Genomic DNA, 15,582 nt, shown 5'->3' with positions numbered 1-15,582 from the left:
CCATAATGGTGAAGTTGTTACTGTCAATCATAGTCTCTTTAAACCAGCTGAAATAACTTCTAGCATTCCTATTGATTATTTTTGGCCTAAATAATTCCAATCTCTTCCTCCATGAAGTGATCATCTTTTCAAATCTTATCAAAAGTGGTAAATAGATATGATCCTATCTCTAAGTGAACCTAGAACACCCAAACTTGATATTCCTATCATTCTTGAGAAGGAAGTTCTTCCTTTGAAAGATAAAACTAATTCCCAACCCATTCCTATGGATGTGACTATGTCTATGTCTAATAAACTTTCTAAAGGTAGACCTATACCTCCTCATCATGATAGACTTGGTCTCCTTCCTAAACCAAATATTCCTCCTTTATATGGAGCAGTTCCTCCTCCTTCTTTTTATAAAGAGAAGAGACCTTCTTCTTCTCCTATTATCTAGCCTAAGAGACCACAACCTAAACACCCAAGTGATAAGGATGAGAACATTTCTCCTCCTCAATCTTCTCCACTTCCTACTAAGACTAGATGAAATCATTTTGCACGTGAATGCCCACAAAAGCATCATCTTAGAGCTTTGGCAGCTGCTTCTCAAACTTTGCAATCTCCAAAAACACCTTCAACAAGCATTATTCCATTTTCTCCTTAGCCGAAAATTGAGCCAAAATCTCCTAAACATAAGATGCATGACGGTCTTGATCCTGTGCGAGTTAAATATACTATTTTTATAAATCTTGATGATGATATAGATGAAAATGTTATTCATGATGAAAATGTTACTTCTCTTGCTTCTGATAGTGAATATGAATATGTTGATGTTGATAACCATTTATCTAACGAATTTTCTAAAGCACTTATCCTAGCTCCTAGACAAGAACAACGTGGCTTGGAACATGAACATAGCCTTTGTTTGGATCTTGTGATAGTTCCATCTACTGTGTTGGATGTTCCTCCTCTAGCGTGTTCCCTACCTTCTCGAAACATTGATCAGCAAGATTGGGGGGTAGATGACATGCTAGACTAGTTTCATTAGCATAGAAGACTCTCTCCTCCTCTCTTTCTTTTGTTAATTCTTCTATGTGTTATTCTCATTCTTCTATTTGTTGTCCTTAGTGTTGTCTACTTGAGGATGATGCAAAACATTGAGATCTCTTTTGGTCTCTCTCATGTTGACTCAACAGGCACATGTGTTCCCTTCTTTTAGGTGGCCTTCCTTGATTGGGGAATGAAGAAAAATTATGCATACATACATATGATATACATGAATTATCATACAGCATACTGACCCCGAGGAAAGCGAAGTCACCTCGTACTTTGTGCTTTGTGTCTATTATCCTTGGGTTTATCTCACACTTGGGGGCTAAATCTTTGTGATAACGTGCTCCTTTCCCTTCTCATTTCTTATGTGTATCACTACCTTAAAGAAATCACCCCCATTGAGGTGTGTGCGATCACTTTAACGTAGGGGGGCATACACCCCGTCTATCCCTTCAGGATATTGAAAATTTCTTGGTGAACTTAGCTTTGCCTTGAAAATTTTTGGTATTTTTCTTAGATGATCATAGTGAGGGAACCTTACTACTGACAGTCATGGTTCTCCCTCATGATCTTCCCTTTTACTTTGTCAATCGAAGTCGTAAGATCCTTAGTCCACTAGGGGCTTGGTGTGGCTTGCCTCCTTGACGTGGTGAAAGTCTTCCAATGTTGTTTCCTTGTACTTTACCAGAAGTATAGGCGTACGCTTATACTCCTGCTAAAGTGGGGGCTAAATGTAGCATCCTAAAATTGTGACACTTAAAATTTCAATCGCATTTGGGTCATCACGATGGCAATGCAACACTGAACCTGAATGGAGACCCCGAAACTTGTTCATGACATCAAAAACTGCATTTTTCAGCACCCTGGCCTGATCCTCCTTGCACCCTGTTGTCCTTGGAGGTGGGACCATGGCACCCAGCGCCTTGGTCCTTCAAGACTAGGGCACCCAGCGCCCTGGTCCTCCAGGACCATGCCGCCCAGCGCCTTGGTCCCTGGCCCTATTTTGGGCCCGGTCTCTTATGGGGCTTCGGGTCTTTAAGTTTGCAAATTGGAAAATAATCTTCCTAGGTCAGCCTAAGGTCGGAAAAATTAGTCTTTCAACCCTAATTGACAAGTATATAAACTACATTTCCTCTCCCATTTTGGAAGATGGAAAAAAGGGCGGAAGCAATACTCAAACATTCAAACATTCAAGCATTCAAGCATTCAAGCATTCCTTTAAGCAATTGAGCATTCTAAGTCTCCATTCAAGGCTAAGTGTTGCATTCAAGACAAGGATTCAACCATTGAACAGGAGATCATTTACAACATACAACATACAACATACAACAACATTTACACCTTCACATGTAAGAATACAAACATTCTTACAACAAGGTACTAGTACTTGTTTTACATTACAATCATTTACATTTACAGCATTCTCATTTCTTGGTTAATTCCAAAATCGGGGTTTGACCTAAGGGCAAACCCCTAATCCCTAACCCCTGAATCATCCTCGCTTTTCTATGTGTAGGTTGTAGGTATGCAGCTGTAATTGAAGATCTGGAATCCTTGTGCAGAGACAAATAGATCCCCCTTCGTTTCGCGGATTTTTCGGAGGACCATGTGCACGCCGGGCGCCATCGTCCTGTCAACTTTTGCTCAAATTTGCAGGACAGCGTCGTCTTGACATTTTACTACTAATTCCAGGTCCGCAGCTTCATCCTATATTCCTATCTCTATTTATAAGAGAATCTTTCTTACTTTACATGCATTCCTAGTTCAATCATTCTATCTACATTCTTTACAAAAGAGGGTAGCCTTGTTGTCTTAACCCTTGAAACTCATTTAGAATCCAATCTTGCATTGTGTGGGATTGGATCTTGTGGGTTTTCAGCCCCTCTTTTGAATGTAAAGTCTCCCCTAAGTGAAAACCGTCAACCCTAGTGACCCCCTTTCTCTCTCCTCGGAGTGGTGGGGGGAACACTTAGGGTTCGCTCGTGATTTTTCGCTTTACACTCATAGTCAGGAGAATGCCAAACTTTTTAGTCGTAAAAATGAAATAATACAAGGAAAGAGACCTATTGTTGAAAACCATTTTATGGAAACATTAGATCAATGAGAAGGAAAAACAAAGGACGTATCTAATGGTGAAAACCTCTCTGAGGTTCCAGAAGATGGAAAGTTTGACATTCTTCTTGCATATTTTCAAGAGAGATCTACTATCCTGATAGAATGAACAGAATTAGTAAACATTGGTACATCAAAGGATCCTAAAATACTTCATTTTGCTACCTCATTGTCAGAAAAAGAGAGGAAAGAATAGATGGAATTCTTTACACAAAGACAAATAAATTTTGCTTGGTCTTATGCAGATATGCTAGGACTTAATCCAGATCATATCTATTAGGTCCCAGAGACAACTAAGAGTGGGGGGGTGAATCAGTTGTCTAATAAATTCAAATCAAAAACTTATTAACCAACTTAATACTTAATATGGGTAAACCAGTTTAGTATGTCGGTAGATAGTGTTAACAGTGAATTGCTATATCAGTAAGAATTAATGCATGAAACATAGACACAAAGTCATCCACAACACATGACACCAATATTTGTATGTGGAAACCCTGAAAGGGGAGAAACCATGGTGTGAAACCTTACCCACAATCAGATGATACTACTACAGATAGTAAGTGTACAAAAAGGTGTCTGCACATGCAGAAAGGCCAATAGCCTAGAGCTCACTGCTCAATCACAAATGGGAGTCACACTGACTACAGTTGGATGGTTAAATCCAATAACAATGTACTACACAAAATCACATCTTCATATGTTGAATTTAGTACTGGTGTAATGCTGATATGCTTCCACAAAAACCTAACTTCATCTTCAAATGATGTCCTCATGTATTCCTTTTCTTTATCTCACTTATACCTTCACTTAAATCTTTTTTGCATTCCACACTTGATCTTACAAATAAGATCTTACATTTATACCATACCCTAAGACCAATTTTAGTAGGTCGGCTCTACAAGATATTACAATAAAAACATTTTACAAATAATATAATATCTGATGCAATAACTGATTAATCTTGTTGGCTTAATGCATTTACAACAATAATTAATCATCTCCATAGCGTGCCATGCTGATCTAGAAAAAATAAACCTGCCGGTGTAACCCTAGATAACTTGGACCTATTTACTAGTAAAAGAAAATATGCAAATATGAATATACCAATGATTATTACTTCAAAATAAAGTGTCCACATGATGTCTTCAACATTACCAAGTGTCTTCCATGTCATTCTAGGTACCGGTGAACATTATATCCTATCGGTTAATCATATACCAGTAACTGTTGCACAGATTACTGCTTGCCAGTGAATGTTGCTAGATCTCCAAAGTAGGTGTATTTAGGAGGTGTTGACATCAATGACAAAACCATACCAAAATACCAACAATCTCCCCCTTCGGCATTGACGGCAACACAAGATGGAAAAACAATCACAGTGCCAAAATAGAAATGCCAAAAACTAACAATCTCCATATCTTCCCCTAAGAGTAACAATCTTCCATACCAATTTCTTCTTAAATGTGTTTTTCAAAATCTCTCCCCTAAAATCTTTTTTACTAAAAAGATAATGTGTTTTTCCATAGATATCTCTCCCCCTTTGACATCAAATGCCAAAGTCAGAAAAGGTTAAGTTCATACAAAATACCAACCAATTCAATATACCAACTACTCCCCCTTTGAAGTAGCTTCCTCATCATATACTGAAATAAAGATTTGTCCATCTAATTCTACTGGTTGATGACAATCATCAACTATCTAAGTCTCTACCGGTGGTGGTATGACTTTGAGCTAATCTCTGAGATACTCAAAAGTTCCCTTAGGCAAAGGTTTTGTGAAAATATCTACAAGCTATTCTTTAGTATTCACATAAACCATTTTTATCTCTTTTTCTTCAACTTTTTCCCTTAAAAAATTCAGTTTGATAGAAACATGTTTTGTTTTAGAATGTAATACCGGATTTTTAGATATATCAATTGCTACAGTGTTATCACAGTATATAGTAATAGGTTCCTTGCATTTTACCTTTATGTCTTTCAACATTTGCTTAAGCCAAAGTACTTGTGTACAATTTGTTGCTGCTGCAATATATTCTGATTATGTTGTTGATAAAGATGTACAACTCTGTTTCTTACTCAACCAAGAGACTAATCTTTTTCCAAGAAAGAATGTTCCTCCAGTGGTGCTTTTTGTTAGAGTAAAGTAATTAATTAACTTTACTCTACTCTTAAGATTTCACTTTATGCATATACTAGTCATTTAATAACTAATATTTAATTATTAAATGCACTCACCTTAGTGTTAGGTTTTCCTTTCGGTGTTGATCTCCTTTATAAGGATTGATCTCTTGTATTATTTCTTCTTCTTGATTCATTTTTTTCTCTGATAATAAATCTTTTCACTTTGTCAAAGCCAAAACCCTTGTTTCGTTCTCTCTCTTTCTCTGTGACAGGTTTCTTGCATGCAGGTTTCTTTGGGTTCTGTGGATTTGTATTTCTCAAATCCTACATGGTATCAGAGCTAGCTCTACTGTAGCTTGTTCAGTCTTTTGAAAGATTTTGAGATCTAGGTTTTGGTTGCATCAGATCTGTGTTTGTCTTTTGTTTTTTATTTTGGAATAGGGGGTACTTTTTTTTTGGTGCACTTTGAGCCCAAATGGACCTCACCGTTGAGCTCGCAGCACCTAAAAACCCCTATTTTCATATAATATATGTCTGATTCAGACATAGTTGCTCCAGAAGGCAAAAAAATTTTGCCCCAAGGCCGTACGGCCTTAGGGCACGTAGTTTGAGGTGAGAAAAATTAAAAAAATTAAAAAAACAATGCAGTTTTGAAAAAAATTGGGTGCCGCTTGTTTCAACCGCCACACCACCAGTGTGCAGCCCGGTGGCCACTGCCCGGCCACCGCCGCTGGCGGTAACAATCGGCTGTGGCCAAGCAGCCGCCACCGCACCACCAACGAGAGCGCTGCTCACTGTGCCGCCCATGTGACTCTCACCCTCTGCTAGCACCAGCGGTGCCGCCCCTGCACCACCTGCTCTTGCACTAGCCCCTAGTCACCGAGCGGACCACGGGCCCCTTTTTTTAAAGCCCCTGAAGGCTAGAAGGGTCAAACTGGACTTTTTGGAGCTACTTTACAAAATTGGGCATAAATCGGGCGTCCGATCTCCATTTTTTAAAAAATGAATAGGCATTGGAAAGCTGGCTCTGAGCCCGTTCTAATAGTGTAGGAATCTTTTAATATTTTTCTAGTTTGATTGCATTTTTTTTAGTCAAATTCTGATGAGCCTTTTGCACTCTGAGGGACATAAGTTGCTTATTTTTGTTCCATTTTTTGAAAGCGAATAGGCATCGAAAAGGTGGTTCTATGCTCTTTCTAGATCTATAGTTTGTTTCATCAGTAAGTTCTTTAGATACTCAAAATTTTGTCTCAACCAGTTACTGCTTTCTATCATTTTTCGGCTTTCAGTTCGTACTAGGGATTAGTTTTTTGCATTATGGGGGGGTGCTTTTTTTCTTGCTTTCTATTATTTACATCAGAAAACTAGAATCTACAAACACCAAAACAAAACAAACAAACCCCTTCTGCATCTTCTATCTAGTTCTGAAAGACCACTTAATAATAATTAAAAAAATTCAGAGCAGTTGAGGCACAGTTCATAGGATGGCCAACAGACCTATTGAACCTCTCACACCACATAATTACCACACTTGGAAGGGTCGCATGATGACTCTTCTCCAGTCTCGAGGGTTATGGTCCTGTTTGGATGAGGTTTAGCCTCAGTTGACATGTGCCTTTGAGGTTATGCAGCATAGGAACAATATGGATCAAGCTATGGGATTGATGGCTTTACACATTTTCGACAGTCTCATATTTCATCTTGAGGGTTGTCTCACTCCTCGAGCCATTTGGACCAAGTTTGATGGACTTTTTGGTACTGTCAACGAGTTTAGAGCTTTGCATCTTGAGGTAGAGTTAACTTCCTTGGTACTTGATTTGTTTCCCTCTATTGAGGACTTTTAGATGAAGTTCAAATAGCAAAGATCTATCTTGCAGGGTTGTGGTAAGACTAAGACTGATACAGAGTGCATTTTCCTGATCCTCTCCAAGCTTCGGGGTCCATTTCAGATCTTCTCTTCAACCTTCTATTCCATCATGGATGCCTTGGGTGCTTGACATGTCATGCCTTCTTTTGAGGTCTTTTGTGATCATCTGACTCATGAGCAAGCTAAGCTTAAGCAGTTGGATTCACTTTCAAGTTCACCGAACCAAGCATTGGTAGCCCAGTCCTCCAAAGGAAAATAGAAGCAGAAACCGAAGCCTAAGAAAGATTCAGGGGCTAGTGAGAATCCTTCCAAGCCACCACCTAAGTCTGATTCAAAACCACAGTCCAATTCTAAATAGGGCAAATCTTCAAAGTCTGGTGAGTCTTCCTTCAAGACTACAAAGAAATCTGGTGATCCTTGCAATTTTTGTGGCAAGGAAGGACATCCCATTTTCAGGTGTTGGAAACATTTAGAGGCTTTGGAGGAAGCCATGTAGTAGCATAATATCAGTGCACCTCAGCCTCCTTCATAGGCCATAGGGAAAGGTCATGCTCTTTCTGCATGAGCATTGTCCTCAGCATCCACTTAGATTCTAGATTCTGGTGCCTCTCACCATATGACGCACACAGAGGATTTAGTCACTGCTCTTGCCCCTATAGGCACTAGACATATTGCAGTTGGTGACTTAGCATAACTTTCTGTTCAAGGTTCTGGTACTGTTTTATTGGATGGTGGTTGTCTACAGGATGTGCTTTTGGTTCCTGACATTTCGACAAACCTTCTATTTGTTTATCAGATTTGCCACTCTAACTTTGGTAAGACAGTTGAGTTCTCACCTCATGATGTGGTTATTCGAGATCTTCATGATCCTGACTTGGTTGTGGCTACTGGGAGTGTGGATTCTACATCTCACTTATATAGATTTGATGGCTTTGAGAGTTCAGACACTGTTGGTTCCTCTCTTATAGCACATGCAAATTCAATGAGCAGGCTTTGGCATGAGCATTTTGGCCATGTCAATTACAGATATCTACAGCAGATGAGTACACAAGGACTTGTGATTGGGCTTCCATAGATTTCTTGTACTGATGGTGTATGTCATGTTTGTGTCCTTGGCAAACATCATTGAGATCTTTTTCCTAAGGATCAAGCCTCTCATGCTAGGGCAGCCCTAGAGTTGGTACACAATGATCTTATATCCTTTTCGACTCCTTCCTTTTTCAGGGGCCCATTATGTGCTCACTTTTATTGATGACTTCTCCAGATGTACATGGGTGTACTTTCTTAAGTACAAGTCTGATGTCTTTGACTCATTCAGGATTTTTAAGACATTTGTGGAGAAGCAATCTGGACTTTCTATCAGGAGGATACGCACAGATAATGGGAGGGAGTATGTTAATCAAGCTTTCAGAGATTTTTGCACTGAGCATGGTTTACAGCATCAGTTTACAGTTCCTTACACCCCTCAATAGAATGGTGTTGCTGAGAGAAAGAATAGAACCTTATGGGAGATGGCAAATTGTATGATATAGTCTCGAGCTATGAGTTCTTCATTTTGGACTGAGGCAGTCAATTGTACCAATTATATTCAAAATCGGATGCCTCATAAGGCATTGCGACATATGACTCCTGAGGAGGCTTGGACCCATGTCAAGCCTGATGTTTCTACATTCCAAGTTTTTGGTAGTGAGGCCTGGGCATTTATTCCTGATGGTCAGTAGAAAGCCATGGAGAGGAAGAGCTGTCTACTCATATTTGTTGGCTACTGTGAGGATGTTAAGGCATACAGGTTGTTTGATCCTGATTTCAGAGAGGTCTTGTTTCGGCGGGATGTCCAGTTTGATGAGTGCTATCCTCAGATGGATTCTCCATCACCAGCTTCTCCCTCATTGCCTACTCCTTCCTCTTCATCTCTTGAGGATTACTTATCTCTTGAGGATGATGTAGATGATGATCCACCATCTCCACCACCACCAGTTTCTCTGTCTTTGCCGAGGTGGGCCCATATCACTGTTGATGTAGTTGGTTCTTTGGCAGGTGATCCTTCAGATACTCGTCACACTCGTGCTTAGACATCTAGTTCTAGTCTTTTGAGTCATGCCATTTTAGATGATCCTCAAAAGTTTTTAGAGGCAACAGGGCACCTTGAGTGGGATAGGGCCATGGATGAGGAGTTTTCTTCTTTGATGAAGAATCATACTTGGGATCTTTGTCCTCTTCCTAAGGGAAGAAAGTTGGTTCGGTGCAAGTGGGTGTATCATACCAAGTATGTTGCAGATGGTTCTATTGATAAGTATAAGGCACGTCTTGTTGCAAAGGGGTTTTCTCAGGTAGAGGGTATTGACTACTCTAAGACCTTTTCTCTTGTCACCAAGATGAATTCTATATGCCTGGTACTTTCACTTGTAGCTTCACAGGGATGGACAGTGTTTCAGATGGATGTGAAGAGTGCCTTCTTGCATGGAGACCTACATGAGGAGATCTATATGGAGCAACCTCAGGGATTTGTGCAGGACACTTCTTTGGTTTGTAGACTTCAACATTCATTGTATGGTCTCAAACAAGCCCCTCGGGCTTGGTATGAGAAGATGGACTCTTTTTTGCTTTCCTCTCACTTCACACATTGTCATTCCGATCACATAGTGTATATTCAGCATTAGGAGGGTGATCTTTTGATTCTTGTGCTATATGTAGATGATCCCATCCTTATAGGTAGCTCATCCTCCATGATTCAGTGTGTTCAGAGAGCTTTGATGGAGCAGTTTGAGATGACAGATCTTGGTCTCTTGCACTTCTTTCTGGGTCTACAGGTTATTCAGTCTTCGGATGGGATTTCCATATTTCAGGAGAAGTATGCTCTTGATATGCTTCAATGATTTGGCATGCTTGATTGCAAGTCTACCCCCACTCCATTTCAGTCAGGTGTTGTTTTGTCTTCCACTTGCTCTACTCCTTCAATAGACCCCACTTTATATAGGTAGTTGGTTGGCAGTTTGTTGTACTTGACACATTCTCATCCTGATCTTTCCTTTGCGGTTGGCCTTGTCTCTCAGTTCTCCCATGATCCTCATGAGAGCCATTGGCAAGCAGCCAAACATATTTTGAGGTACATTCAGGGCACCACTCATTATGGTATTCACTACACTTCAGGATCCCCTCACATCATTGGCTTCACTAACTCCGATTGGGCTGGTGATGTCAATGATCGGAAGTCTACTTCTGGCTTTATTTTTTGCCTTGGTTCTGGTCCTATCACATGGTCTTGCAAGAAGTAGTCTGCTATTACATTATCATCTATAGAGGCTGAGTACCATGTAGCAGTGTTAGCCAGTCAGGAGGTTTTATGGCTTTGGCAGTTGATGACAGAGTTTGGGTTTCCTCCAGATTGTCCCACTATTCTTTGGTGTGACAATCCGAGTGCCATTCACATTTCTCGCAACCCAGTGGAGCATCAGCAGATAAAGCACATTGAAATCCACATGCACTTCATTAGGTAGTTGATTCAGGATGGTTCTCTCATCTTGGAGCACATTCCTACAGAGGAGTAGGTTGCAGACATCTTCACTAAACCTTTGGCATCTTCGCGCTATCTTCAGTTGCGCTTCATGCTTGGGGTGAACAAAGTTATCCTTGGGGGGTCTTAGTGAGGCCTTCCTTCCTCCATGTTTTCTTTTCAGCATGATTCTTTATCTCTTTTTCGAGAGGATTTTTTTTCCCACTGGGTTTTCTCCTTTACTCAACATGATAGAGATTTTCTTATATTCGGGTACCTGATCAGGCCTTGTTGCCGAGACCCTCTATTGCATTGTAGTTCCTTTGCTTTCTTCTGCATTTTTTGTAGCTGCATTGTAGCTCATCTTAAGGGGGGGTGCTAGAGTAAAGTAATTGATTAACTTTACTCTCCTCTTAAGATTTCACTTTATGCATATATTAGTCATTTAATAATTAATATTTAATTATTAAATGCACTCACCTTAGGGTTAGGTTTTCCTTTTAGTGTTGATCTCCTTTATAAGGATTGATCTCTTGTATTATTTCTTCTTCTTGATTCATTTTTTTCTCTGATAATAAATCTTTTCACTTTGTCAGAGCCAAAACCCTTGTTTCATTCTCTCTCTTTCTCTGTGACAGGTTTCTTGCATGCAGGTTTCTTTGGGTTCTGTGGATTTGTATTTCTCAAATCCTTCACTTTTTGTATCATCCACATCTCCTGCCTAATTTACATCTGTATATGCACATAGATCAAAATTTTCATCTTTACGATACCATAATCCAAAATTTGTTGTGCCTTGTAAGTACCAGAAAATCCTTTTCACTGCTGATTCATAATTTTCCCTAGTATTACTCTGAAATCTAGAAACTATACATATTGCATTCATGATATTAGGTCTAGTTTGTGTTAAATATAGTAAACCTTCTATCATAGATTTGTATCTAGTTGGATTAACAAGTGTAAATTCATCCCTTTGAGATAATTTGTCATTTGTAGTCATAGGTGTGCTTATCGGTTTAGAGTTCTCCATCCCAAATTTCTTTAGTAGTTCTTTCAAGTACTTAGATTGACTCAAAAATATACCTTTACTAGTCTGTAAGATCTGTAATCCTAAAAAGAATTTTATTTCTCCAATCATAGACATTTCAAATTCTTGTTGCATTTCAAGTGAAAATTCTTTGCATAATCCATCTTCTCCTCCAAAGATTATATCATCAACAAATACTTCAATGATCAAGATGTCATCATTAGTTATTTTATAATATAAATTGCTATCTGCATTTCCTTTAGTAAAACCAATCTTTAAAAGATACTTATCCAATCTTGCATACCAAGCTCTTAGGTCTTGCTTCAATCCATACAGAGCTTTTCTTAATCTACAAATGATATTATTGTCATCTGTCAAAGAAAATCCATCAGGTTGTTCAATATAAACTTCCTCTTCAAGATCTCCATTCAAAAATGCACATTTAATATCCATTTGACAAACTTTGTAATCCTTGTGAGCTGCAAAAGCCAAGAATAATCTAACTGCCTCAATTCTGGCTACCGGTGTAAAGGTTTCATTGTAATCAACTCCTTCTTTTTGAGAATATCCCTTACACACTAGTCTTGCTTTATTTCTGACAACCTTACCATCTTCATTAAGTTTGTTTCTAAATACCCATTTGGTTCTAATTACATTTTTATCTTTAGACTGGGGAACTAATGTCCAAGTATTATTTTTCTCAATTTGTCCTAATTCTTCTTCCATAGCTTTAATCCAAAATTTATCTTCACATGTCTCATTGATAGATACTGGTTCAATTTGAGAAATAAGACATACCTCTTCATTTTCCAATCTTCCTCTTGTCATAACTCCTTTAAATTTGCTTCGAATTATCAGATCTTTAGAATGATTCAGTCTTACATACCAGAGTGTCTTAGTCTATTGTTGTTCTTCAATTATTGTGGAATCCTCTGATGATACCGGAGTAACTGGATCATCATTTTGTATTGGTGGATTCATTGTAGGTTCATTTGTCATAATTTCTATTTCCGGTTCAGAGTCCATATATCTTGAAGTTCCTCTAAATTGTTCATCAATCTTTACATTTGTACTCTCAACAATTTTCTATAATCTTTTATTAAAACATCTATATGCCTTTCTCTTAAATGAATAACTAAGAAATATTCCTTCATCACTTCTAGGATCAAATTTGCCAATATACTCATCTCTTCTAATATATTTCCTTCCAAAAATTTTGAAATACTTAAGAGTAGGAATATTACCAAACCATAGTTCATGAGGGGTCTTACCAGTTTCACCTTTGATGTGAACTTTGTTGAATGTATAGACAACAGTGCTTACTGCCTCTCTCCAATACACATGTGGTAGATTTGCTTTTGATAAAATACTTCTTGTTGCATCCAAGATAGTTATGTTTTTCCTTTCAACAACTCCATTCTACTGTGGTGTTTGAGGTGCTGATAACTATTTTTTGATTCCATTCACTTCACAAAATGTATTAAAATCTTTAGATGTGAATTCTCCTCCTTGATCTGATCTTAAATATTTGATTTTCTTACCGGTTTCATTTTCAACCATTGCTTTGAATAGTTTGAACTTTCCAAGTGCTTATGATTTTTCTCTGAGAAATGTAACCCAACACATTCTAGAGTAATCATCAATAATTAGCATGAAATATCTATCACCTTGTAAGCTTTTAGTTCTAGCTGGACCACATAAATCAATGTGAATTAAATAAAGAGCATTATTGGATTTGTCTAGAATACTTTTAAAACTAGCTCTAACTTGTTTTCCAAATTGAAATTCCTTGCAAATTATATTCTGAGGTTTCACAATTTTAGGTAGATCTCTAACTGCCTTAGAAGTACTAATTCTTACCATGCAATCAAAATTTACATGACATAGTCTTTTATGCCATAACCAACTTTCATCTATATTTGCAATTAAGCATGCCTTTTCGCTATTATTCAAATGAAATATGTTACCTCTAGTTTGATTACTGGTTGCAATTTTCAAACTAGTTCTATTCATGATTTTGCATTTAGCAATTTTAAATTGTAAATGAAAACCTTTCTCAACTAATTGACCAACACTTAAAAGATTATGCTTTAATCCTTCAACATAGTACATATTGTTAGTGTTATGTTTACCATCAAGAGATATTGAACCCTTACCTTTGATTGAATAGGCTTTGTCATCTCCAAATCTTACTAAACCTCCATTGTATTCTTGAAAGTTCAAGAATTTACCTTTGTCTCCAGTCATATGATGTGAGCATCTTGAGTTAATAATCCATTCATCCTTTGATTCAACTTTAGCTGCTAGGGCTTGTTCTACCGATTGAGCAGTAGGTGTCGGTTGATCTTCTATTATAGCAACAAAAACCCATCCATTGTCTACTGGATCCTCATCGGAATCATCAGTCACACCTTCATCAGCAATGTAATAAGATTTATCTTTGTTTTTCTTAAATCTGTATCTCTGATATTCAGGATTAGGTTTGTATGTTCTTCTAGCTTCTTCTCTTAGTCTAGCATGTTTATCAAGGCATCTGGAAGCAATATGACCAATCTTATTACAGTTAAAACATTTAAAAGGTGCTTTACCTTCATACTTACTTCCAATTGGACCTTTTGGCATTTTTCTTGCAAAGAGTGCTTCAAGTTCTTCAAGCTCTTCATTCTCCTTCCTGGTTTCTTCAAGTTCTCTTGCATAGAAGGCTCTCCAGTCTAATCTGTCAAAAGATGGAGTAGATGATGTTGATGCTTTGAAGGCCAAATCAGTCTTAATAGTAGCAATAGGACCAAATTTCTCAATTTCAAAAGCTGAAAGTTTTCCAATCAGTGTATCCCTAGTTACTGATGTATTAGGCATTGTTCTCAACTCATTTATAGTAGTAACCTTCATTTTATATGTTGGTGGCAAACCTCTTAAAATTTTTGAAACAATCTCATCCTCACTCAAGGTTCCTCCACAACATTTGATACCCAAAACAATTTCATTTACTCTTTCCATAAAAGCAGAAATCCTTTCATCTTCTTCCATTTCCAGATGTTCATACTTGACTTGGAAGCTTTCAAGTTTTGCAATTTTGATTATGGAATCTCCTTCATTCAGTGTTTCCAAATGATCCCAAATAGCTTTAGCAGTAGACCTATCTGATAATCCAATGTTTTGTTGATCTGATAATGTGCTTAAGAGTGCTTCTCTTGCTTTGCAATCATTTTCTTCATCTTTGGCTAAAGTAGTTGGAGTAGTCTAACCAGCTACAACATCAGTATAACTATTCTTAGTAACTTCCCAAATCTATCTCCATTCTGATCTTCCATATCCCGTAGTTGGTTCCATCAAGTTTAGGACTGTCCTTCCTAAAATAATTAGTAGACATTAGATCTCCTCAAGTTGTTAAGCTTTTGCAAAAAGAGGACTAGGCTCTGATACCAATTGTTAGGTCCCAAAGACAACTAAGAGGGGGCGGGTGAATCAGTTGTCTAATAAATTCAAATAAAAAACTTATTAACTAGCTTAATACTTAATACCAGTAAACCAGTTTAGTATGCTGGTAGAAAGTGTTAATAGTAAATTGCTATACCGGTAAGAATTAATGCATGAAACATAAACACAAAGTCATCCACAACACATGACACCAATATTTTTACGAGGAAACCCTGTAAGGGGAAAAACCATGGTGGGATCCCTTGCCCACAATTAGATGATACTATTGTAGATAGTAAGTATACAAAAAGGGGTCTACACATGCAGAAAGGCCAACAGCCTAGAGCTCACTGCTCAATCATAAATGGGAGTCACACTGACTACAGTTGGATGGTTAAATCCAATAAGAATGTACTACACAAAATTGCATCTTCATATACTAAATTCAGTATCGGTGTAATGCTGATATGCTTCCACAAAAACCTAAGTGCACCTTCAAATGATGTCCTCA

Source organism: Cryptomeria japonica, chromosome 11 (genome assembly GCF_030272615.1).
Source record: "Cryptomeria japonica chromosome 11, Sugi_1.0, whole genome shotgun sequence".
In the NCBI taxonomy this organism is placed as follows: Eukaryota; Viridiplantae; Streptophyta; class Pinopsida; order Cupressales; family Cupressaceae; genus Cryptomeria; species Cryptomeria japonica.
The sequence above is the reverse complement of the archived record's forward strand: the minus strand, read 5'-3'. Positions refer to the sequence as shown.